This window comes from Prinia subflava, chromosome 6, assembly GCF_021018805.1.
Source record: "Prinia subflava isolate CZ2003 ecotype Zambia chromosome 6, Cam_Psub_1.2, whole genome shotgun sequence".
In the NCBI taxonomy this organism is placed as follows: Eukaryota; Metazoa; Chordata; class Aves; order Passeriformes; family Cisticolidae; genus Prinia; species Prinia subflava.
This window is the reverse complement of record NC_086252.1, coordinates 6,240,182-6,261,392: the sequence shown is the minus strand read 5'-3', so window position 1 is coordinate 6,261,392 and position 21,211 is coordinate 6,240,182. Positions and strand designations below refer to the sequence as shown.

The 21,211-nt window shown below is 51.5% G+C and overlaps 1 long non-coding RNA gene across 2 annotated transcripts in view; it reads right to left on the bottom strand.

Moving 5' to 3' along the window:
• Window positions 1-20,729, bottom strand: part of LOC134551942 (uncharacterized) — a 29,146-nt gene extending 8,417 nt beyond the window's left edge. The window contains exons 1-2 of one of the 2 annotated variants that reach the window (XR_010080720.1): window positions 20,582-20,729; window positions 19,767-19,950 (exon numbers count right to left, since the gene is read on the bottom strand). This is a non-coding gene — a long non-coding RNA (uncharacterized LOC134551942). Of the gene's footprint in view, window positions 1-12,600; window positions 19,951-20,581 lie in introns of those variants that run through there. The other variant, XR_010080719.1, reaches the window with a different exon arrangement.
• Between the last annotated feature and the right edge of the window lie 482 nt (window positions 20,730-21,211).

Below are 21,211 nucleotides of genomic sequence, written 5' to 3'. Positions count from 1 at the left end.
GGGCCGGGAGTGCGGGAGATGCTGTTTCAGCTCTCGGTGCTGTGCCAGGTAGTGCTCCCCTGGGAATTCCTCCCTCTCTCCCTCTCTCTTCCTTCATCCCGCTGCTAGGGACGGATTGGAGCCTCAAGAAAAGCCACGCAGGCCACAAAAATTCCTTTCCCCGCCATCTGAAGTCTAAAGGGGAGTCTTCCCTCCTGAGCACTCCTCCTTTTTGTTAATGCCAGTTCTAAATAAAGGCGAGATTAGATAGCCAGGATGATCAAACCTGGGGATGTTCTCCAAACCGGCTTCAGATGAGACAATCCTGAGGGGATGGAGATAAACGGGAGCGTCGCAGCGGTGAATTATGCTGCGGCTAATGCCAGCTATCCATGAATAAGCTGGTAAAACCTCCGCGGAATATTAAGCGCAGAAATAACAGCGTTAATCGCAGCTGAGAGGAGTCTGCCAAGTCCATTCGGTGGCAAATTTAGGGAGAGGAAACCCATCTTTTCCACAAACCACCCCCCGCCTTTCGCTGCTTTTTCTCCCCCTTCGCCGCCCTTCCCCTCCTATCAAGGTTAAGCAGCCAAGGTTAAAGGCAGCATTAGCATCTAAATGTGCGTCTGAGGATGTGACAAAGGGACCGCTGCTGGTCCCCAACATTTCGCTCAGGCGGCGCGAAGACTGTCGCTGCCATAGTAACTGTTTTCAGACATGGCAATTATTTCTTCCCAGCTTTTCCCCATCCCATCTCCCTTCCCCCAGCTCATCCTGCGCTTCCAACTATCTTTTTGTCATTCTTTATTTCTTTTTTCTTTTTTTTTCGGGGGGTGGGGAAATACAGAGGGCCTCGGAGTCCCGGAGCTGAGGGAGGGATGCTCCCTGCGCAGGGATTATCGTTAATAGTGACTTTTAATCTGCATCCAGTTAGCCCTTCATCACCCGCGCAAAGCGAAACCTCGGAGCAGCAGCTTCTGCCGGAGCTCTCCGCCAAATCTCGTGACCCGGAGAAGGCGAAAAATCGGTTTGCAAGGAGCATCCCAACTCTTGGAGCACGCGGGATCCTCTCTCCCTTCCCTGCTCCTTCCTTCTTTGTAGCATCACTTGTCCCGGTCTGCTGCCTTTTGCCTCTGCGCTCAAGGCAGAAACACCAGCCCAAACAAAACAAACAAGCCGGGGCTGTAATTAGGGCTGCCCCCATTGCTGGGGATCGCGGGGATAATTAATGGCATGCCCGTGACTAATGCCTGGGATGCGGGAACAGCGCTGAGCTGCCACAGCCGCGGCGCCACTTCTGGACCAGCCGGTGGTGGGACAAGGCACGGGGCTGGGGTCTCCGGGTGCTGAGGGGGCTCCTCCCCTCTATTCCCGGCGTTTGAGGGACGAGCTCTGTCCAAGGAGCTGCTTTCCCAAGGCAGCCTGAGCCGGGAGTGGCAGCAATGGGAAATACCGTGTACGGAACGCTCATCCCAGTTTTTGAGCCCTGATGGAGGGGGAAAGACCTTGGGGAGGATTTTGTCGTGCTCAGCACCCTCTCTTTCTTCCCTTCACCCACTCTTTTCCTTTCCAAGGATTTCCCTCGCTGGATGACGAGGCCAGGTGCTGCAGGATCACTTAAGGGCTGAGGAGCCTGGGAATGCCATGGGAGCCTTTGGGATATTAACTCTGAGGGAAAAGGGCATCGTAGATTTAACGGGACTCCTTCCTCCCGGGAAAGGCAGTGTTGGATTCCGCGGGGCTGGGTGACACAGTCGGGCATCCCCCCCCCCCCCGGAAAGGGTTAATGGGGGAGAGCAGAGGTACGCTGGGGGAACGGGCAGAGACAGATGGATACTCCATATTTAACACCAGGTTATCCCTCTGAGTGCTCCGTTCACACCTCTGCACAAGTTTCTCCAGTGGTTTCTGGAGACAGCCTCCCGTGGGTGTTTTCCTGTGCTTTGTCTCACCCTCCAGCCTTCAACCCCGCTCTAGGAGCGTCCCTCTATCCCTACCCGCTCCTTCCCAGAGCTCCTGGGATAAACACCAAGGTGTGGTGGCTCAGAGATGTCTCCAGGTGCTCCCGGGTGGGTGGAGGATGGAAGGACGTGCGGAGGAAGGGCTGTAGGGGCGATAAAAGCAGCATCATAGTGGAGAAATTACTAAATCCACAGAGCTCCTAATGCAGGAGTGGGAAATAATCTGTTCATCTGCAGCACCGCAGCAGCTCAGCTCCTTTTCATGACCTCAGATGCCTCCTCAGGCCGAGCAAAGTCCTCCAAGGACAAGCCTGAAGCTGACTTTTACAGCCTTAGCCCCAGGAAACACCAGAACAGCCACACATCCAGGAGGAACAAACTCTTCCTCCAAACGAATTGGTGTCAAAAAAGCCTTTCCAAGGCAGCCCAAAATCCATGTAGTCCAGCAGCCAGGAGTGGAGGCAGCTGGAGGAGTACAGGACCAGGACAGGCATGTATTAGAATTTTTTTTTTTTTTTTAAACTTCGTGAATTCACACCCATGATGAAGCTTTACAAGCTTTTATCCTTCTCAGTATCCTGGGGCAGAATGCCGTGGCTCACTGATTTTTGCTGGATAAAGAGGTGTGAAAACTGCCTGGAAAAGTCCTCTGCAAACTCTCACAGCCCAAGCACAGCCTCGCAGTTAACCCGTGGCTGTGATTTTCACCAGAAATCTCTCCTCGTGCTTTTCTTTCACTGCAGCCCCAGTTCTGCCCGTCCCTTTTTCCCATGCCAAGCCATGAAATTGGGCAGGAGGAACAAACCATGTGCGTGACTGGAGCAGGCAAGGACAAAAGCAGCGAGCTCCCTGTCTTTGTTCCCGTGATTTGCCGGGATGTCGGACGTCAATTTGGCACTGCCGCTGCTGCTGAGGGCACCGGGAGGGGACACGGGGTGCCCTCACACTCCGGATCCAGCCAAATAGTATTTCTGTTTCTCCCCTAAACTTCTGTGCTCAGTTTTGGATGTCCTAACTGGCTGCTTGGGTGCTTGGAATAAAATCCTGAAGTGTGGAGAGGGAGGAAAGTAGAATTTCCTCCTGTGAGCCTTTTAGGGGTTGAGGTGTTGGCAGCTTTTTGGGTTTATCTGCTTCATCTGGGACCCCACGCTCCCAAAATCCCTGCTGCCCTCAGAAGGGTGCCAAGGAATCACAGAGTTGTTTAGGCTGGAAAAAATTGTAAGATCATTGAGTTTCAACTATGACAGGTTGAAATTCTTCCCTGTGAGGATGGGGAAGCCCTGGCACAGAGTATCCAGAGAAGCTGTGCCTGCCTTGGATCCTTGGAATTGTCCAAGGCTGGACAGGGCTTGGAGCAGCCTGGGATAATGGAAGGTATCCCTGCCATGTGGAACAAGATTTTTTTCAGGTCCCTTCCAACTCAAACCATTCTCAAAATCATCTCGTTTCACCCCCTGCCATGGGCAGGTAGAACTTCCACTGTCCCAGGTTGCTCCAAGTCCCGTCCAACCTGGCCTCCCTCATTCCTGTCCTGAATGATTCTGGATAATAATTGCCCTTTCCTACTGTGGCAAAATTCCTGACCAAAGCAGTCTTGCCTGGGGAAGGAGTCGGCCATGCAGATTTCACCCTATAATTTTTCTGTGACACTCTGTCCCAAGCCAAAAAAAAAAAAAAAAGGGAAAGTGGATTAGCCCTGCTGCCAGTGATAAGCAGAAGACTCTTAGAAAAGCCCTCAATTTCCCAGCACCCATTCCCAGGGCAGTAAATCTTGGAGCCTTCTGAGCTGCAAGCGCTGCAGAGAGCAGGAAAGCACAGGGCTGGGGAGATTTAGGGCTCATGAATCACCTGGGGCCCGCCAGCATCTCAAATTGCCTTCTCGGGTGATTTGCACCACAAATTTCTGCTTAGCCCCCCAAAATGTCAGAGCACTTTATTTGCTGCCTGTCCTTTTTATTTAATTCCTTGGCTGGTGGGTTGGGATTTTTTTTCTGCCTTAAAGGAGCTGCTCTATGGCCAGAGGGGGAAAATCCAGCTCTGTGCTCTTTACCAGGTGCAGGGTTGTTTGCAGCTACTCTGCTCAGCTGGAGCTGGATTCAGGGAAAAAATGCACCAGGATCAAGGAGAAGGTCAGATCTCAGCTTCTAATCCACATCTGACCAATACAAGGCATCCCCAAATTCCCTCTGCAGCAACAGCTTGAGGAAAACAAAGCCTGGAAGCTGGAAGGATGAGGCTTGTCCAGGGCTGGCTGGGGACAGGGAGAATCCCTGCTGTCCCCCGGGTGCTGTGGGCAGTGAGGGGAGGCGACAGCCCAGTTTCAAGCTCTTCAGAGCTTGCCCAGCTGGAGAGGGGAAGGGCTATCCCCCTCCAGGCAGAGAAGATTTGGTATCCTGGCTCATCCAGGTGGGAGGGAAGGGTTGCCTGATCCCCGCTTTCCTCAGAGAGGCAGAGCTGTGACTGCAGCATCAGATACTGTCTCCATCCCTCTCCATGGGGACACCTTGGAGCACATTCCAGTGCCTGAGGAGGCTCCAAGAAAGCTGGAGATGGACTTTGGGTTTGTGAGAAGGGCCTGGAGGTACAGGACACAGCAGAATGGATTCCCACTGCCAGAGGGTAGGGATAGATGAGATCTTGGGAAGGAATTGTTCCCTGGGAGGGTGGGGAGGCCCTGGCACAGGGTGCCCAGAAAAGCTGTGGCTGCCCCTGGATCCCTGGAAGTGTCCAAGGCCAGGTTGGACACTGGGGCTTGGAACAGCCTGGGACAGTGGAAGGAGTTCCTGCTCCTGGCTGCACAGCTCTGCCTGCTGGGCAGGGGAAGGAATCCAAACTAAGTTTGGCCTTTTGTGTTGTCAGGAAGTTTCTCTGGCTGGCTGGAGAAGCCGATTAAGAGCTGCGGTAGGAATCTCTTAGAGCATCCTGCACTTCACCACCCGAGGTCAGCTGAGATCCATGGGCTGGCCTGGGTAACCCACCCCGGGGACAAACCCCTCCAGGGGCACAGCTGCAGGTTGTTTTTTCCCATGGGTTATTCCCAACGAGGGGGACAGGCCCTGCTTGTTCTCCCTGGCCAGGGGATGGTTTGAAAATCAGTCCCTCTCCTTGCAATCTGTGTGTCTGGGGAATGAATTCTCCCTTGGGATGTTCCCCACGTGCCAGGCAGACAGCGGTGGTGGCCACCTGTGTGACAGTCACACCATCAAGGGGCGTCTGCTGAGTCCACAAATCGCCACCAAGGGGACTTTGATATCAAACAAATCCTCCGTGTCACAGAAACCTCCCCCTGTACTTGGCAGCGGAGTCAAAACCAGCCCCAGGGGGTCAGGGCCGAAGTTTGCCCACGGAGATGTTGGCAAATGCAGATGACATTTGCCTCCCTTCTGCTTTTGAGGACGCCAAAGCTAAAATGCTAAAAGCAGTCGCGTTTAATCAGCCACGGGAGGCTCAGCAAAAGCTGTTTTCTAGGGCCACCTGGTGATGGCGCAGGGACAAGCCTTGCTTTGGGATGTCAGGAGCCAGAAGAAGCCCTCACACCTGGCAGCTCTGAGCTCTGGTAAAGCACCGGCCCTTCTCTTCCCGTTGGAATTTGAGGCTAATCCCAGTTTAGATCATTGCCTGCGTCCTCGTGTGTTTCCAAGCCCCCTCCCCATTTAATGTGCAGTTTGGGCTCTCAATGCCTTGATTCTTATTTTCAGTCAGTAAGAACCTGGTGTGCAGAATAAATAGAATAAATAACAGAGCTGACTCACGGGAAGTTGGTTTTTCTGTTTGTTTGTGGGTTTTTTGGTTTTTTTTTTGTTTGTTTGTTTGTTTATTGGGTTTTTTGGGGGGTTTTGGGGGTTTTTTGGGGGTTTTTTTGGCTGCTGAGAAAGGCAGCAGCTCTTTCACCCTGATTAGCCAGTGGGGTAGCCACAACCAAGGTGTAAATCAGAGATTCAATGGAATCAGAGTGGTTTGGGTGGAAAGCACCTTGAAGCCCATCCCGTTCCACCCCATGGGTGCTGTGGGAGCGCAAGGGGGGTTTTCCATCTTGTGGAGGAGCCCGATTTTTAAAGGATGAGGGGAAAAAAAATCCAGTGCCATGTGCAGCCACGGAATTCCCTACGATTGCTGGAATTCCGCCTCAGCGGGACTACTGCTCTTTGGCTGCTGTGTCGCTAGAGGGAAGCGTTGGACTGTCGCATGGAGCTGAGCCCGCGGAGTCCCCGCTGTCCCCGCCCGGCTGGTGGCATCGCTGGGACACGCAGGGCATGGCCAGCCTCAAAGGTCCCGACCTCCACGCACTTTCCTGGCTCATTTAAGGGGTCAATCCTGGATCAGATCCCCTTAAAAATCTTTATAAATATCGGAATGATGGGGATTTGGCTGCCCCATCCCTGGAAATGTCCAAGGCCAGGTCGGACAGGGCTTGGAACAACTTGGGATAGTAGAAGGTGTCCCTCCCCATGAACTGGATGGATTTTAAGGTCCTTTCCCACCTCAGCCGGGTGGGAATTCTGTGATTCCTGTGTGGCTCCCGTCACCCCAGCGTGGTTCAGCAGAGGGAGCAGCATCCCTGTGTCCCAGGCTGCTGTTCCTCCTACAGCTTCAGACTCATTCTCAGCACATCCCTGACCCCAGGTGGGTCAAAAATAGCTGAATTATTCCCCATGCTGCTGCATCCCTGGACACCAATCTGGGAGACAAAACACAGAAGAAAACTCCAAAGACTGAACCCCCACCCCCCCGCTATTAAATGACACCTTAAATAAACTCTGTTTCCCTTCTTATCCCTCTTATGCATTCAGGTCTGGTGTAAGTTTTCCTGTAGACTGGGGATGCACAAGAAGCAATTTAAATTGAGGATATTAATTAATTAGTGTCAAGCACACGGAGCCCATTCACCAAATGGGAAGGCTCTGAGGATTTTAGACTTGTCTCAGGCTTTTTTTTTTTTTTTTCTCTGTCTTTGAAAAGATGACTATTTCTTACAGGTTTGTTATCAGCCAGCAATCTCAGGAATAAAGCAAGAAGCCAGGTCTTCTGAGAGACAGACAGTGCCACCACTATTTCTGTCTGCATTTCCTGAGATATTTTAAATTATTCTGGTGAAGTCCTGGGGGTTGGGGTGATTAATTGTTAATTTTGTCTTTCCTTGTAAAAAAATTAGGCTTGTAGAGCTACTTGCAGATTTGAGAGGTAAGAACCATGAATAGGGAATAATCCTCCATGAATTTTAAGCAACTGAGCCAGGGGCTTGGTGTTTTTGAGGTTGCTGGAGGAGAGTGGAGAATGGCATGGAACGTGCACTGAAGGAAGACAACCAGTGCACGGGGATTTTTTTTTTTTTTTTTTTTTTTTGGTTAGACTGGAACAAAATCACCACTCTCTTGTTAAATAAAGCAAAAATCCCAGTGTGAACCATGACTGTAACCTGATACAAATCCCAGGAACAACCTGGGCCAGTGGAAGGTGTCTCTGCTCATGGCAGGGAGTGGAATGGGATGAGCTTTAAGGTTCTTCCCAACCCAGCCCATTCTAGGATTCCATGAGCTTGCCCAGAGCCATTTGCACCTACAAGAGATTTATTGATCATGGAGGAGAGGTTTTGGTGATCAGGAGGGATGCTGAGGTGCCTGACAGAAGCCAATTCTCTTTTTCCAGGCTCTCACCTTATCTGACAAATTTAACAGGGCGCACCATGGATAACTGGAAGTGGCTGCTCTTTCCTAATGAAGCTTTCCACGGGTGACAAAAGCCATTTTACACCTCCTGCACTGCTCTACCTGGCAGCCAGAGAAATCCCCGATGCCCTGGCACAGGGTGCCCAGAGAAGCTGTGCCTCCCTCTGGATCCCTGGAGTGTCCCAGGCCAGGTTGGATGGGGCTTGGAGCAGCCTGGGATAATGGAAGGTGTCCCTATCCATGGCAGGGGGTGGAACTGGGTGTTCTTGCAGGTCCCTTCCAACCCCAACCATTCTGGGATTTATGATCTCCCAAGAACTGCTTCTCCAACCATTTTCAGCTTCCCAGGAGCCCAGGGCACACTTTGATATTCACCAACTACTTCCATGAGGAGCTGCACCCTGGAGGAGTCAACTCCTCTTGCCTGAGCCATGCTTTGCCCCTGCCAGCTCTGCTGGAATCTTCCCTGAGAACATCCAGTCTGCCTGGAGGAGGGAGCATCTTCCCTGAGGAACGGACCCAAAGTCCCAGCCCTTTGGACACATCCAGATTGCCTGGAGAGGAGGAGCTGGGAGCCCAGGATTGTTCCTGTGAAGCTGGGAAATCCCAAGCCACTTCCAGCTTTCCAGGAAGGAAAGGGAGTGCTCTCCCAGGAATTTGGGTCGTCTCCCAAACTTCAGGGATGTGAAGATACATCGAGTTTTACCCAAACAGTCAGCAGAGTCTGGTGTGTGTGTGGTCTGGCATCTGCTGCTCTGGAAATGGGAGCGCTTCCCACGTGGATCATGGGAAAATGGGATGCTTGGGATATGAGGTCAGGGTTGGAAAGGTGCTATCACTCCAAGCCATCCTCCCTGACAAGAAGTTGTCCCTGCATGAGGACACTGCCAGCATCCCCCCCATGTCCTGCTGAGCTCTCCTACCAAGCTCTCCCTGGGGACAGCTGGCCCTGTCACCAGTGCTGCTGCAGCATGGGATGTCCCCAACACACCCCCAGGTGACCTTGGAGGCAGCACCTCACAGGATCCAACATTCCAGCTGATCTCTGCAGGTGGCAAGGGCAGTGGGGAAAGACTGGTGCATCCCCCAGGGCATCATCCAACTCCTGGAGGAGGTCTCCTCCCTGGAAAGGGACACACCAGTCATGCAAGCTGAAAAAAAAAATCTACTCTAGGAGTTTGGACCTTTTTTTTTTATTTTTTTATTTTTTTTTGTCAAAAGAGATAAATGTCCCAGCTTGTGCAGCAGGGAGAGATGGAAACGGCTTGACCTCCCTCATTAGCATCACTTTAGACTAGAGCAAAGAAGCTGGGAAAAGGAGTCTGGCGATTTGTTCTCCTTTAAAAATGTCCCTGTCATCACACTCCATTATTTATACCAGCAGCACTGTTGGCACCGAGCCTGGGCTGGGAAGAAAAATAATACGGAGACGTCCTGCACTCCCTGCTGCTTTCCCTGCCTTCCCTCTGAAGGAGACACTGATCTGCCCCAGGATCTGTGACCAAAGCCCCGCCTGGGACCCTCCCAGAGCTGTCCCAGCATTTGATGTGACACCCATCAAGTGAGTTGGTGACCCTGGGGATTCTCTGCCTGCTGGCAGAGGACACATCACGGGCACATTGGGATTGCACAGGATTTATGGGATGACACAGGAAAGGGTTGGCTGGCTCTAGGGCATGGAGCTGCAGCAGCCTCAGGATTTGGGGCAGCTCCTTCTTCCTGAGATGCCCCCATCAGCCTCACCTCTTCCCAAGGCTGGTGCTTGGAAAATCATGACTTGGGGGCTTGTTGAGTTCAAAATTTCATTTTTTTGAGTTTATCTTTGGCTTCTGTTCGGGTAACAGAGTCAGCCACTGCTGCTTAACCCCAAAGTTGCTCCAGCTGAGCAACTCCACATTTTCTGAGGGTTTGACTCTAGGGCTTGGAGCTTCACCCCACAAATTTCACTCATTGACTGTTTTTAAAGATGAAGCAAAATTAAGGACAGACGCTTCAAGGTTTTGTGCAGAACACAAAAATCCTCACTTTTTACACCTATTTTAACAAGAGGGAAACTCTCTTCCCTTTTCCTGACTCCACCTTCACTTCCCACCCCTGCTCTGAGCTCTTCTTCTGTTAATTCCTATCGATCTCAGACCACTTTCAGGTCTTTGACAAATTCCATCACCTCATCCCATGTGCAAAACTCCAGCTCTGACTTTCTGCAGAGGTCATCACGGACACAAGGACCTGATAGTTTTCCTTCTGAACTTTCTCAGCCCTCCAGAGCCAGCAGTGACTCAGCTGCTGCAATCCGGAAATAACAGGGAATGGCAGGAACACCCACGGGGAAATACCCAAAGAATCATATTTCTCTTTAAAAACACTTTTACTGTGACCTGCTCACCAGCACCAATGACTGTCACCCAGCCAAGTCCTGGGCTGCAGTCCCTCATTTCCAAAGCATTAAAACAAAAAATTACCTTGTCAGCTGTCCTGGCTGGGGTGTGGGAATCTGCAGAGGTTTCCAAAAGCTTGGATCTCTGGTGCCTTTGCACTGAAACAGACTCACAGAATCCCAGAATAGTTTAGGTTGGAAGGGACCTTCAAAACCATCTTGTTCCACATGGGCAGGGACACCTTCCACCATCCCAGGCTGCTCCAAGCCCCAATGTCCACCCTGGCCTTGGACACTTCCAGGGGCAGCCGCAGCTTCTCTGGGCACCCTGTGCCAGGGCCTCCCCACCCTCCCAGGGAACAATTCCTGCTCAATATCCCATCCCTCCCTGCCCTCTGCAGTGGGAAACCATTCCGTGTCCTGCCCCTCCATGCCTTGTCCCCAGCCCCTCTCCAGCTCTCCTGGAGCTCCTTTAGGCCCTGGAAGCTGTTCTGAGGTCTGTGGATTTTATCCCTTTGGAGATGGAGAGCTGGGTTTGCCAGAGGTTGGGGAAGCTGTGGGATGGGAGGAGATAATCTGGGACAAGCTTCCACTATCACATCCCCCCAGAGGAGCTGTGGGTGGCTTTGCAAAGGAAAAACATAGCCTGATCAACTGAGCTGTATTCCTTTGGGACAGCACACTTGGAGAGTACGAGAAGCTGTGCCTGCATCACAGCTTTTCCCAGGGAAGCCAATACAGCCTGATTACAGCCATCACCTTTCTCCCATGAGAATCAGCCACATCATCTCCATTTGCTGCTCTCCACATTAATTTCAAATCTTCCAGGCTTCAGCAGTTTTCAAGCTCTGGGTACGTGCTTTTTCCACATTTTCCATGGGGTGGGTGGAGGGCTTGTACCCAAAAGGTGCGGTGACCTCCAGGGTCCTGCAGAAATCAGGAGCTGGGCAGGGCAAGGACAAAGCCCTCTTGGGAAGGAGCCTGGGGAAGGATGGGTGTGCTGGGAGTGCTGCCACCACCTTCCTGTCTCTGCTCCTGTGAAATGCTGAGGATCCACGAAAAACTCCCAGAATTCTGCTGTTGGAGGTGATCTCTGCCTCAGCACAATTTAATTTCAGAGCACTTGACCATGCAGCCTCGTAATGTTCTTTTTTGCTGTTGATTTTTTCAATTTTTTTTTCCAGCACGGAGACTCCTTAAAACTGATGGCAAAATTGCCTCTGCTGCTGGCAATCAGGCTGCCAAACAAATTGTTGTATAAAGAGATGGGAATGGTAATGGAGCTGCCTTTTTTTCATGTTTGTTATTGAAGCAGTCTGCAGTGTTTTGCAGGGATGAGAGATGTCCATCAGAGAACAGGCACATCTGCATTTTCTGGGAACACAGGAGGTACGCTGGAGCTGAGCACAGTGTTTGGGGAGGGGGAGAAATATCAGCCCCATCTTCACCCTGCACCCTGGATGTGCAGTGGCAGAGAGGCTCATCATTCCCCATTTGCCTCTCCTGCCAGTTGTGTCTCCTTGGTCTCTCTCACCAGCCCTGTCCCCTCACCTTTCCTAGGTGAGAATTTTATCCAAGATGCTGATCCTCTGTGCTCCTTTCCTCACCACCTTCCCTGTTTGAGCTAAATTATCTAATTGTCTACCTGCATGGTGTCATTAAAAACTAACCCTCATCTGGTTTTGACCGGGAGCAGAGAAGGCTGGAGCTGCTCATCACAGCCAGCTCCAGCTTTTCTCCCCAGCCTGCTCTGGAATTGAGATAACAAGAGACAAGTGCAATTATTTCAAGGCGAGATCAGACTTCTCCCCTGCAATGAGTATCAGTGGGATGTAGGCTGGTGTTTTAAATGCTAACACTCCCATCCATATGAAAACAGGATCCTTTAGTGTCTGCCTGCCCCAGAGGGATGAGCTCCTTTCCACAGCTCAGGAAGGAGTGGAAGGAGTGTGTTTACAGTATTTTTCCCCAAAGTCTTTGCCCCAATGACATAATTTCTCAATCCAGCCTTGCCCCGCTGTTTCAGGAGGTGGCCAGTCCCTTCCCCTTGGTGTGCCACCACGTTATTCCCATCACAGCACCCTCGTTCCAGGGCTTCCCTGAGCTGGCACCTGCAGCATTTTGTGTCATACAAAGCTCTCCCAGGAGCTGGCGGGATGAACTTTTGCCCCTGGGCTGCAGCACATGGCCACGAGGGTCATTGCTGGAGGTCTCTGCAAAAAACCCTGAGCTTGAGGGCGGCTCACAGCTGCCTTGTTAGGGTGGATATTGCTTTTCACCTGAAATCAGAGCTGCTTTATTGACTTGGTGATGCCTGGCTCCCAGGCAGCCAAGCTTTAATGCATACTAATGAACAAAACAAGTGTTTTCCCCCAGAAGCGTCACGTGTTTCCCCAGACTTTCCCCGCAGCTCAGCCCAAGAGATAACATCAAAGTGGTACAATTTAATGAACCTGCTCCCTTACAGTGTAGAGCATAATTTACTGGCTGCTATGCAGGGAAAGAAACCCTCACTGCTGGTGAGGCTTTTCAGTCTATTCCTCTGATTTTAATAAGTTACAACTTATCTTGTGCCATTTGGGGGAAGAATGAGAGAGATGGAATGATAAAACAGTGATTCATCCCACGCTGGGAGGTTTATTAAAAAAAAAACAACACAAAACAAAAAACCAGAAAAAACCTGACCTTTCAGCTACGTGTTTGAAAAGGAAGGAAAAAATGATTCTGTTTTAAGAGATTCCTTCTGTGCCAGACAAAAGGGCTCAAACCCAGTGTGTTATGAGGAAGCAGAGATACCTGTGTACATCCCAGCATCTCCACACCTGATATCCCTGGCCTCTTCTCCCAGGAAAAACTACCAGTAAGATGAAGGGAAACGGCCACAAGCTGCACCAGGAAATGTTCAGGTTGGATATTAGAATTCCTTCATGGAAGGAGCAGTCAGTCTTTGGGGCACTGGTGGAGTCACCATCCCTACAATGTCCAAAAAACGAACAGATGTGGCCCCGTGATTTAGCAGGCATTGGTTAAAGGTCGGACTTGATGATCTGGGAGGCTTTTCTGACATTAACCATCCCATTACTCCATGCCACTGTGTCCTTGGAGGCCACCAGCCCGAATCCCTGCTGCCCTGGAGGAGAGGGACTAAAGGACAGGGCAGGACAGCCCTGGCCGCTGCTCAGCCAAAAAAACTGCTGCTCTTTAAGACAACAAACATTTATCCATGGCACATCTCTCCCAGGCTAAGGTCCCGCTGCTGGAACAGCCTCATTCCAAGAGGACACCTCGCTTTGGAACCAGCAGAGCTGAAAAGCCCTGAATGCTGCAGCCCAGCTCCTGCACAACCAAAGCCTTCAGGAGCAGAGAGGGAGGCTTTAATTACGCAGTGGTTTCCGTGGCAACCTCCCCAATCAAATGGCCGAGCACAAGGGCTCTCTTCTCCCTGTCTCCTTTGCCTCTGCAACAATGAGGCCAGGATGAGAGCCCAGCTGTGTTGCACAGCTCTGGGCAGGACAGAAGGAGTGGGAGCCTTCCTCCCCCAGCACGGAGCCCTGAGGGGGCCCAAGGAGCCTGGCCTGTATTTCCATTGCAATTCCTGGTCACCTGCCTGGCCAAGAGATCCTTCCAGGGGTGGCTGGGGAAGCCAGGAGAGGCACTGTCCTTATGGAGAGGTGGAATGGTTTGGATTGGAAGGGCCTTCAAAGCTCATCCCATCCCACCCCCTGCCATGGGCAGGGACACCTTCCACCATCCCTGGCTGCTCCAAGCCCCAATGTCCAGCCTGGCCTTGGACACTGCCAGGGATCCAGGGGCAGCCACAGCTTCTCTGGGCACCCTGTGCCAGGGCTTCAGCTTCCTCACAGGGAACAATTCCTGCCCAATATCCCATCCATCCCTGCCCTCTGACAGTGGGAAGCCATTCCCTGTGTCCTGTCCCTCCATGCCTTGTCCCCAGTCCCTCTCCAGCTCTCCTGGAGCCCCTTTAGGCCCTGGAAGGGGCTCTGAGCTCTCCCTGGAGCCTTCTTCTCTCCAGGTGAACACCCCCAGCTCTCCCAGCCTGTCCCCATTGGAGAGATGAAGAAAGCAGATGACACACCAGGCCCTCATCTCTGCCTCTCCCTGGGGAAATATTCCCTGTTGTTTGGTCCTGCTCACCCTTTCTGCCTGGTTTAAGAGGATTTGGGTGCCTGTCTTTCCTTGTCCTCCTCTCACTGAGCTGCTGGGATCCATTGCTGGTCAAAGGGGCCCTCATGTTCTTCTGAGTTTTACTTCATGGGGAGGTGCCCGGCTTTGGAGGGGGCGGAGTGCACAGAAATATGTTTCTAATGAAGCCAACCTTCCCTCTGGCATGGGAAAAGCAGGAAGCCCTCAGCTCTCTCTTGCTCCATCCAAAGAAATTACAGCTCCTGAGATGACATTTTAGAGCACGAGGGGAGGAGGAGGAGGAGGAGGAGGAAGACATCAAGGTGGTGTCCAACCACAGGCATTGTTCTCTTTTCTCCGGGGCCATGCGAATGGCAGAACATTAATATTTGCTTTTCCATTTCCCTCTGGGCCCCATTGTTCGAGGGCTGAGCCCAGAGACAATTTTGCAGCTCACCTCTGTTTACTCTGAGCGCCTGGGGCGGGCCTGGCCCTTCCTTGGCTGGCGGGGTGGGAAGGAAAAGCTAATTCCTCCTGGCGTGAGGAGACTCATTGTCCCTCTTGAGAGCCGTTCAAGAACAGCTGCCCCTCTTGCATGCTGGAGCTGTGTGTTTTCTTTTTTTTTTTTTTTTAGCAGCTCAGCACTGCTTAAAAGGCAGGCCCGGCCCGAGCAGGCCTGCCAAATCAAATGGTTGACTTGCTGTGAGGCTCAGCCTGGGGTTGGAGTGGGAAGGGATCCAGGGACAGAGCAGGTCGAAAAATCCCACTTGGCTTCTTGCTCCACAGTTTCCGACAGCTAACCCCCGATTTCTAGCAGTGACTGTGTGAACTCATCGTGCTCAGCCTCTTCTTGTTCTGCTTGCCTTGAAACGAACTCAACTCAAATCAGATTTTTATGTATCCAGAAATAATTATACTTCCAAGGATCTTTTTTGATGCGTTGAGGACGTCAGGGAGGGGTAGTGATTCCTCCTCTTTCTTTTAAGCTCTGCCAGCCCAGCTCTTTGCAGGTGGTGGGATCGTCAGCAGGAAGATTTGCACGGCTGCCCCAGAGCTGTGGTTTCTGCCTCAAACCCAGCAAGCTGGTAGCTTTTATCACTTATTAAGAATTGCACCCCGTCTGTCTGACTCGATTTTTACTCTCACTCTGTAAGAGCAAAGCCATGGCATGAGATCTGCACCTTGCTGGGGCCCCCAAGCACCTTTGCTGCCCCAAAAAGCAAGAATTTTCCCTTCATTGGAGGCAGGGAAAGCAAAGAGGCCTTTCCTGCCCATGCTCAGCACCACATCTTTGTTCACTGCATGATTTAACAACCACAATTACAAGGTTGGATTGACCCTGTGTCCAGGAAAGGCCCTTGCTGGCATTTCTCACCCTCTGGAAGGGAGGGAAGTTTCCCTCCTTGCCCTCACCCAGACCCTGTTGGGGTTTTTTTAAGCAATAAAAAGCCTCTTTGGATTTATTGTTCTGTGTCACTCCCTCAGTGCACAGCTTCCATTCCTCCTTAGACCAGCCATGGGGTTCCTGCATCTACAAAAGACCCAATCCCATCAAGATTTTAAAGCTGGCATTGTGGGACTGAGGCGTGGGAGCACCAGGGGGGATGAGGAAGAGGATTTGGGTTTAAGGACAGAAGGATGGTGCTTTTTGCTCTGTTATCTCCACATGTGCTGCATGCCCAGGCTGGATCCAGGATCCAGAGTGATCCAACCCCAGCAGCAAAAGCAGCAGCTCTGAGCCCTCCATCCTGGGTGGGCGTGAATGGCCCGGGAAGATGGGTTTGGAGACCTGGACCACAGGGCAGGTGGCATCTTTACCTCCTGCTCATGCTCAGTACCAAAACCGGGAATTGTGCATTGAGAGACAGGTGGGATCACAGCAGAAAGATGGGAATGGAGCAGAAAGGTGGGAAGACAGCAGAGGATGGGGATGTGTCAGCAGGGAGACACTGCTCCTTGTGCCTCACCTCAAATTCCCAGCCTGCCCCAAACACACACAGCAGGCTCCGTGCCCGGGCTGAGTTCTCTGGGATGTAATGCTGTTACTGAGGGCAGGACAGGCCCCAGCCCATTCACAGCACCTCTGTTAATTAAGACCAGCTCTAAGCCTCTTCAAACCAGGTGCCTGGCAAGCTGGGGAAGGAGCCAGGCCCTGGTTTGCTTTTGATGTGATGCATCCAGAGTTTACTGGGAACCAGTGTCGCCAGCAACCCAAGGCAGATGTTCCCGCATGGCAGAGCGAGCCACACTGTGTCCTGGGCTTACAAAATTATGGAATTATGGAATTATGGCCTAGGTGGGAGGGGACATTAAAGCCCATCTCATTCCAGCCCCCCCGCCATGGGCAGGGACACCTTCCACTATCCCAGCTTCCTCCAAGCCCCATCCAACCTGGCCTTGGCCACTTCCAGGGATCCAGGGGCAGCCACAGCTTCTCTGGGCTGCTGAAATGAAGGAGAAGCAAAGACATCCCTCCTGAAGGGACTTAGAGGAGGTCTGGCAGCCCAAATTTACTGCAGGCATCATGCAACTTGTTAGTTTTCATTAAATGCAGCTCCTCAAGCCAAGAGGGAATCACAGCTTTTGTTAAAGGAGCCGTCGGAGTCTCACACAAGAGGTAGAAAGCAGAGAGAACTAAGAGCTGGAACAGAAAGCAAATAAAACTCCAATATTTTGGCTTTGTAATGAATATAATTAATTATGCTGAAGCTCTTTGCATAATTCCACAGTTGTCTGAGAGAGTTTGCCAGAGCAAGTAGTTCTGACACGCTGCACGCAGAAGAACTGCCCTTTTGACTCCACGAGGATATTGAAGATGTTCTGGTAAATATTTACATTTTTTAATCTCCAGTGCTAATCAGAGCTGAGATTATTGCAGTCACAAGGGTTTATTAAAATAAACTCTGCCCTGATTGCTTGCTTTTTGCATCTGCTGGGGTTTTTTACCCCCCACCCCCCCAGCTGTCCAGATGCCAAGGAAGCTGGGATTTTATCAGGGTTAGATTTGTTGGAATACTGCAGTTTCTGTAGTAGTTTGAAAGGGTTTGGTCCCCAGAGGCAGATGTTGTTTCAAAATTAGATGTCACCCAAATATTTCTTGATGCTGAAATTACTGAAATACGGGGAATCTCGGGGTAGAAATTATTCTGTGGGATTTTTTATTCCCTGAAGCTGCTGTTTATTGGGAAAAGTTGATTTTATCACGAGGAGGGGCCTGTGTGAGCTCTTGTGCCATTGTCTCAGCCCATATTCAAGGTCAAGCTTCTCCTGCAGCCCCTGGAAGAACTCCTTTGGCCCCACTCCATGGAACTGGCCTGGGTTATCACCATTCATGCATCATCTCACCACAGAGCCCTAGGGCTGTCTCATAAACTCTCCGCAGGCCAAATTCAACGCTCTGAGTGTGCAGTGGGGAAGGATTTGCATCCCTGAGCTGGGAAGACCCAATGCTGATGGATCCCTGCTCTTCTCCAGTCCTTGCAAACCCGCTTGGCTGTGCTGCAGGGGCCCTGGGATGCTCTTAGCCGGGCTTCACTTGGGCTCCAGCAGGAGCCTGAGCCATGTCTCTGGGAAATCTCCTCCCCAAAGGAGAAAGGGTTCAGTAATTTTTCCTGCTTCCTCGCTTTGCAAGTTGAAAATTAAGCCCAGTCTGGGTCTGTGCTGCAGACTGCCTTGGACCGGTGCCTGGGTTTTATTGGGGTGGTTTGTCCAACCAGGATCCACAAAGGGTCAGGAAAAAGACCATTTTAAAAGCAAGCAGGGTTCTGTAAATGCCCCCTGAAGCCTTGGATTTCTTGCAACAGCCGTCCCTTCTGCCAGGGTTCTTTCTGCCCTCTGCACAAGCAAGATTTGTGAGAGGGGAATAGCAAAGGCTGCGTGTCCTGAGCTGGCAGAACCAAGGACAAATAATTGCAGAGCCGAGCAGTCAGTGAGGACAGAATAAATGAGCTATTTGAAAATCACAGCGGGGCTGAGCATTGCAGCTCCAAGCCGCTGCCCGTGCCCCAGAGTCAGGGAGCTCTGGGATCTCTCCTGCCTTCAGGTGTCTTTGGTTTTTTGTTCTTTAATATCAGCAGTGCAAAGTTTGCAGCTTGTCTGGGCACGTTCTTTCAGTGCTGCTAAGTTTGGGCTCTGGGCAGAGGTGAGAAGCCCTCAGATCATCCTTAAAGGGAAGGAAAAGCATCACACTTGGTTTGACACGAGTTTTCACTGGGGATGGGCCCATTAGAAATCAGGGCAATGCCACCAAGTGAGCTTCTGGGAGCCCTCAAACAAGCTGGGGAGGGAAAACATCACCTCACGAATACCTCAGGAAAAAGAAAATTAGGAAAACCTCCCATATTTCAGTTTTCTATGTGAAAGAAACAAACTGCTGCTGTCATCCTCCCCCCCCGGCAGTGCCAGGCTGTCTCATAGCAAAGGCTCACCCATCTTTTCAAGTCTGTCAGGTAATTTTGACCTTGCTGCAGACCAGACTGGGTGTTTGGGGCTGTCACCAGACAGAGTGAGGAAGGAGGGGAGGGAAGAACATTCAGTTCAGCGCCATGGGAATGAGGCAGTGTGAAAAACAGGGAGCAATCTGTGAACAGATGGAGGGTGAAGTGGTGAAGACTCGTGGGCTCTGCTGCATTAACGATGTTAATAAGCAGTGCAGAGTGATTAATGAATTATATCCAACGGATTGGGGTCAGCTGGGGACACCCCCAGGGCAGTGCTGCCCCTGCTTTGCAGACAGGAATGGAGTTCTGGGCAAATGGATCCCTCCCCACTATCCAGCTGCATTTTGGAGCAGGGAAGTCTTTCCCAGACTCTGGATAAACTCTCTGCCTGGCTGAGGTGGCTGTCACCCTTCCCTGCACAGCGTGAAACACAAGGAGAGGAAAATGCAGCATTGTCCAGAGGGGCTGGCCCCAGGATCTCTGGGAACATGGTGCTCTCCTGAGTTTTCCCAGGTGCAGGACACCTCAGAGCAGTCTTTGAGTGATGTGAGGTGTAGGAGATGAGCACTGGAGGGCAGGGCTGTGTTTCCAGGTGCCTCAGGGATGTGCTGCTCCACAGAGGACGGGACACAGCCACAGCCAGGCTGAGATCCCTTCCTCACAGAGCTTCCAAGCCAGGCCAGGGGCTTTCAGCACTGCTGTTGTCTCACCCTGATGGGTGCTGAGGGTCATGAGCTCAAAGCAGAGCAGGGACCTTTAATCATTGAATCACAGAATCACTGAGGCTGGAGAAGCTCTCTAAGATCAGAGTCCAACCATTTCCCCAGCACTGCCAAGGCCACCACCAACCATGTCCCCAAGTGCCACATCCATATGGCTTTTAAATCCCTTCAGGGATGGGGACTCCAGCAATGCCCTGGGCAGCCTGGTCATGTGCTTGATCACCCTTACAGAGAAGAAATTTTCCATAATATCCAGTCTAGACCAGGCTGGACAGGGCTTGGAGCACCCTGGGATGGTGGTAGATGTCCCTGCCCATGGCAGGGGTGGAACCAGATGAGCTTTGAGGTCCCTTCCAACCCAACCCAGTCTGGGATTCCATGATTCCATACAATCCAAATCACTCACAGACTTGCTGTCCTTCCCTGCTAAGCTCAGCTCCCTGCTCTGGCTGCCAGGCTGGGTAGAGGTGTTTACTCACCACTTAATTAATCTCTGCTGCAGCCTGGAGAACCTGGAGAGGCTCAGCTGAGGCTGCGTGGTACCCACATTCCTGCTGGGCTGCCAGGCAAACCAGGCAGGACCTCCATGGATTACATCATTTTTCCCAAAGAACCTCCTGCCATGTAGACATGGAGAAGTATCTTAAAGGAAGCAGGTCATTCCTAGAGAAAAAGCAGGAATAAAGTGGATTAACTCCTCCATGGTCCCAAATCAACAGAGAGGAACACCCAGATGTGATTCAAAGCATCATTAAATTAATTACTGATAAAAATGTCCACCAGTGATAGTGTTGATGCCCAGGGTGCTCAAGGTGAGCACCAGGAGCTTTAGTACAGATGGAGGCTGAGCCAAGCCACGGAGAGGACTTTTTGAGAGGAAGAATTGCACAGGGATCAGCGTGGGACACACAGATCCTGCTCTCTGTGCTGCCACTGACCATGGTGGGACATTCAGCAAGCACTTATCCTGTCTCCTTTGGGGCAGGTGGATCAGGGAGCATCTTCAGGCCTCCTGTCCTGTCCTCAGCCATAAGGGCAGCCCAGCTCGGACAGCTTGAGACATCTTCAGTTGGAAGAGCCCTCTGAGAATGAGTCCAGACATTGCCTCAGTCCTGCCAAGGCCACCACTAACCCATGTCCCCAGGTGCCACATCCACACACATTTTAAGTCCCTCCAGGGATCTTGACCCCACCACCGCTCTGGGAAGCTTGTGCCAGGGATTGACAACTCTTTCCACAAATAAATTTTTCCCAATATCTGATCACCAAGCAGGCAACACAACCCTCTACTCACAAAGCCAACCACGAAAGGTTATCCATGGATACTGCTGTGACTTCTTGTGGCATCTTCCAGCTCCTTTAAAGGTCCCTTCCAACCCAAACTGTTCTATGGTGAACTTGAGAGAAAGAAAATTGCGCTGCAATTTCCACAGGTAACCTGAAGCTGCAACAGACCCAACTGTTTAAAAATAAATAAATCCTTGTCTCCAGGACAAGCTGCTCTAGTCAGGAGTAATTGAAAGAGGTTTCTTGAACTCTGACCATGGTAACAGTGTTTGGCTCTGGGCTTCTGCCACCAGCAGGTCTCCAGGCACTTTCCAGAGGAAATCAGTGTATTTTCCATAGGTTAATGCAGGAGAAGTGACGGCTCAAAACGTCTCCAAACTTGTGTCTTTGCTAGGTAACAGCCTGGGGAGGGTTTATCCCTCTCCCTCTCAGCTTTGCATTCCCCTGGGGTCTGCCTGTGTGGTCACATCTGTGTCTGCTCAGCTGCCTGCTTGATCCCACAACTCCTGCAGGACACCTGCATTGTGTCCCTCGAAATATTTATGGAAATTTATCCATCAGCAGCGGAGGCGAGGGTGCGGCCCGGCAGAAAATTTGCTGAAATACAGCCTTTTCCTTGGTCTCAGGAATGAATCTT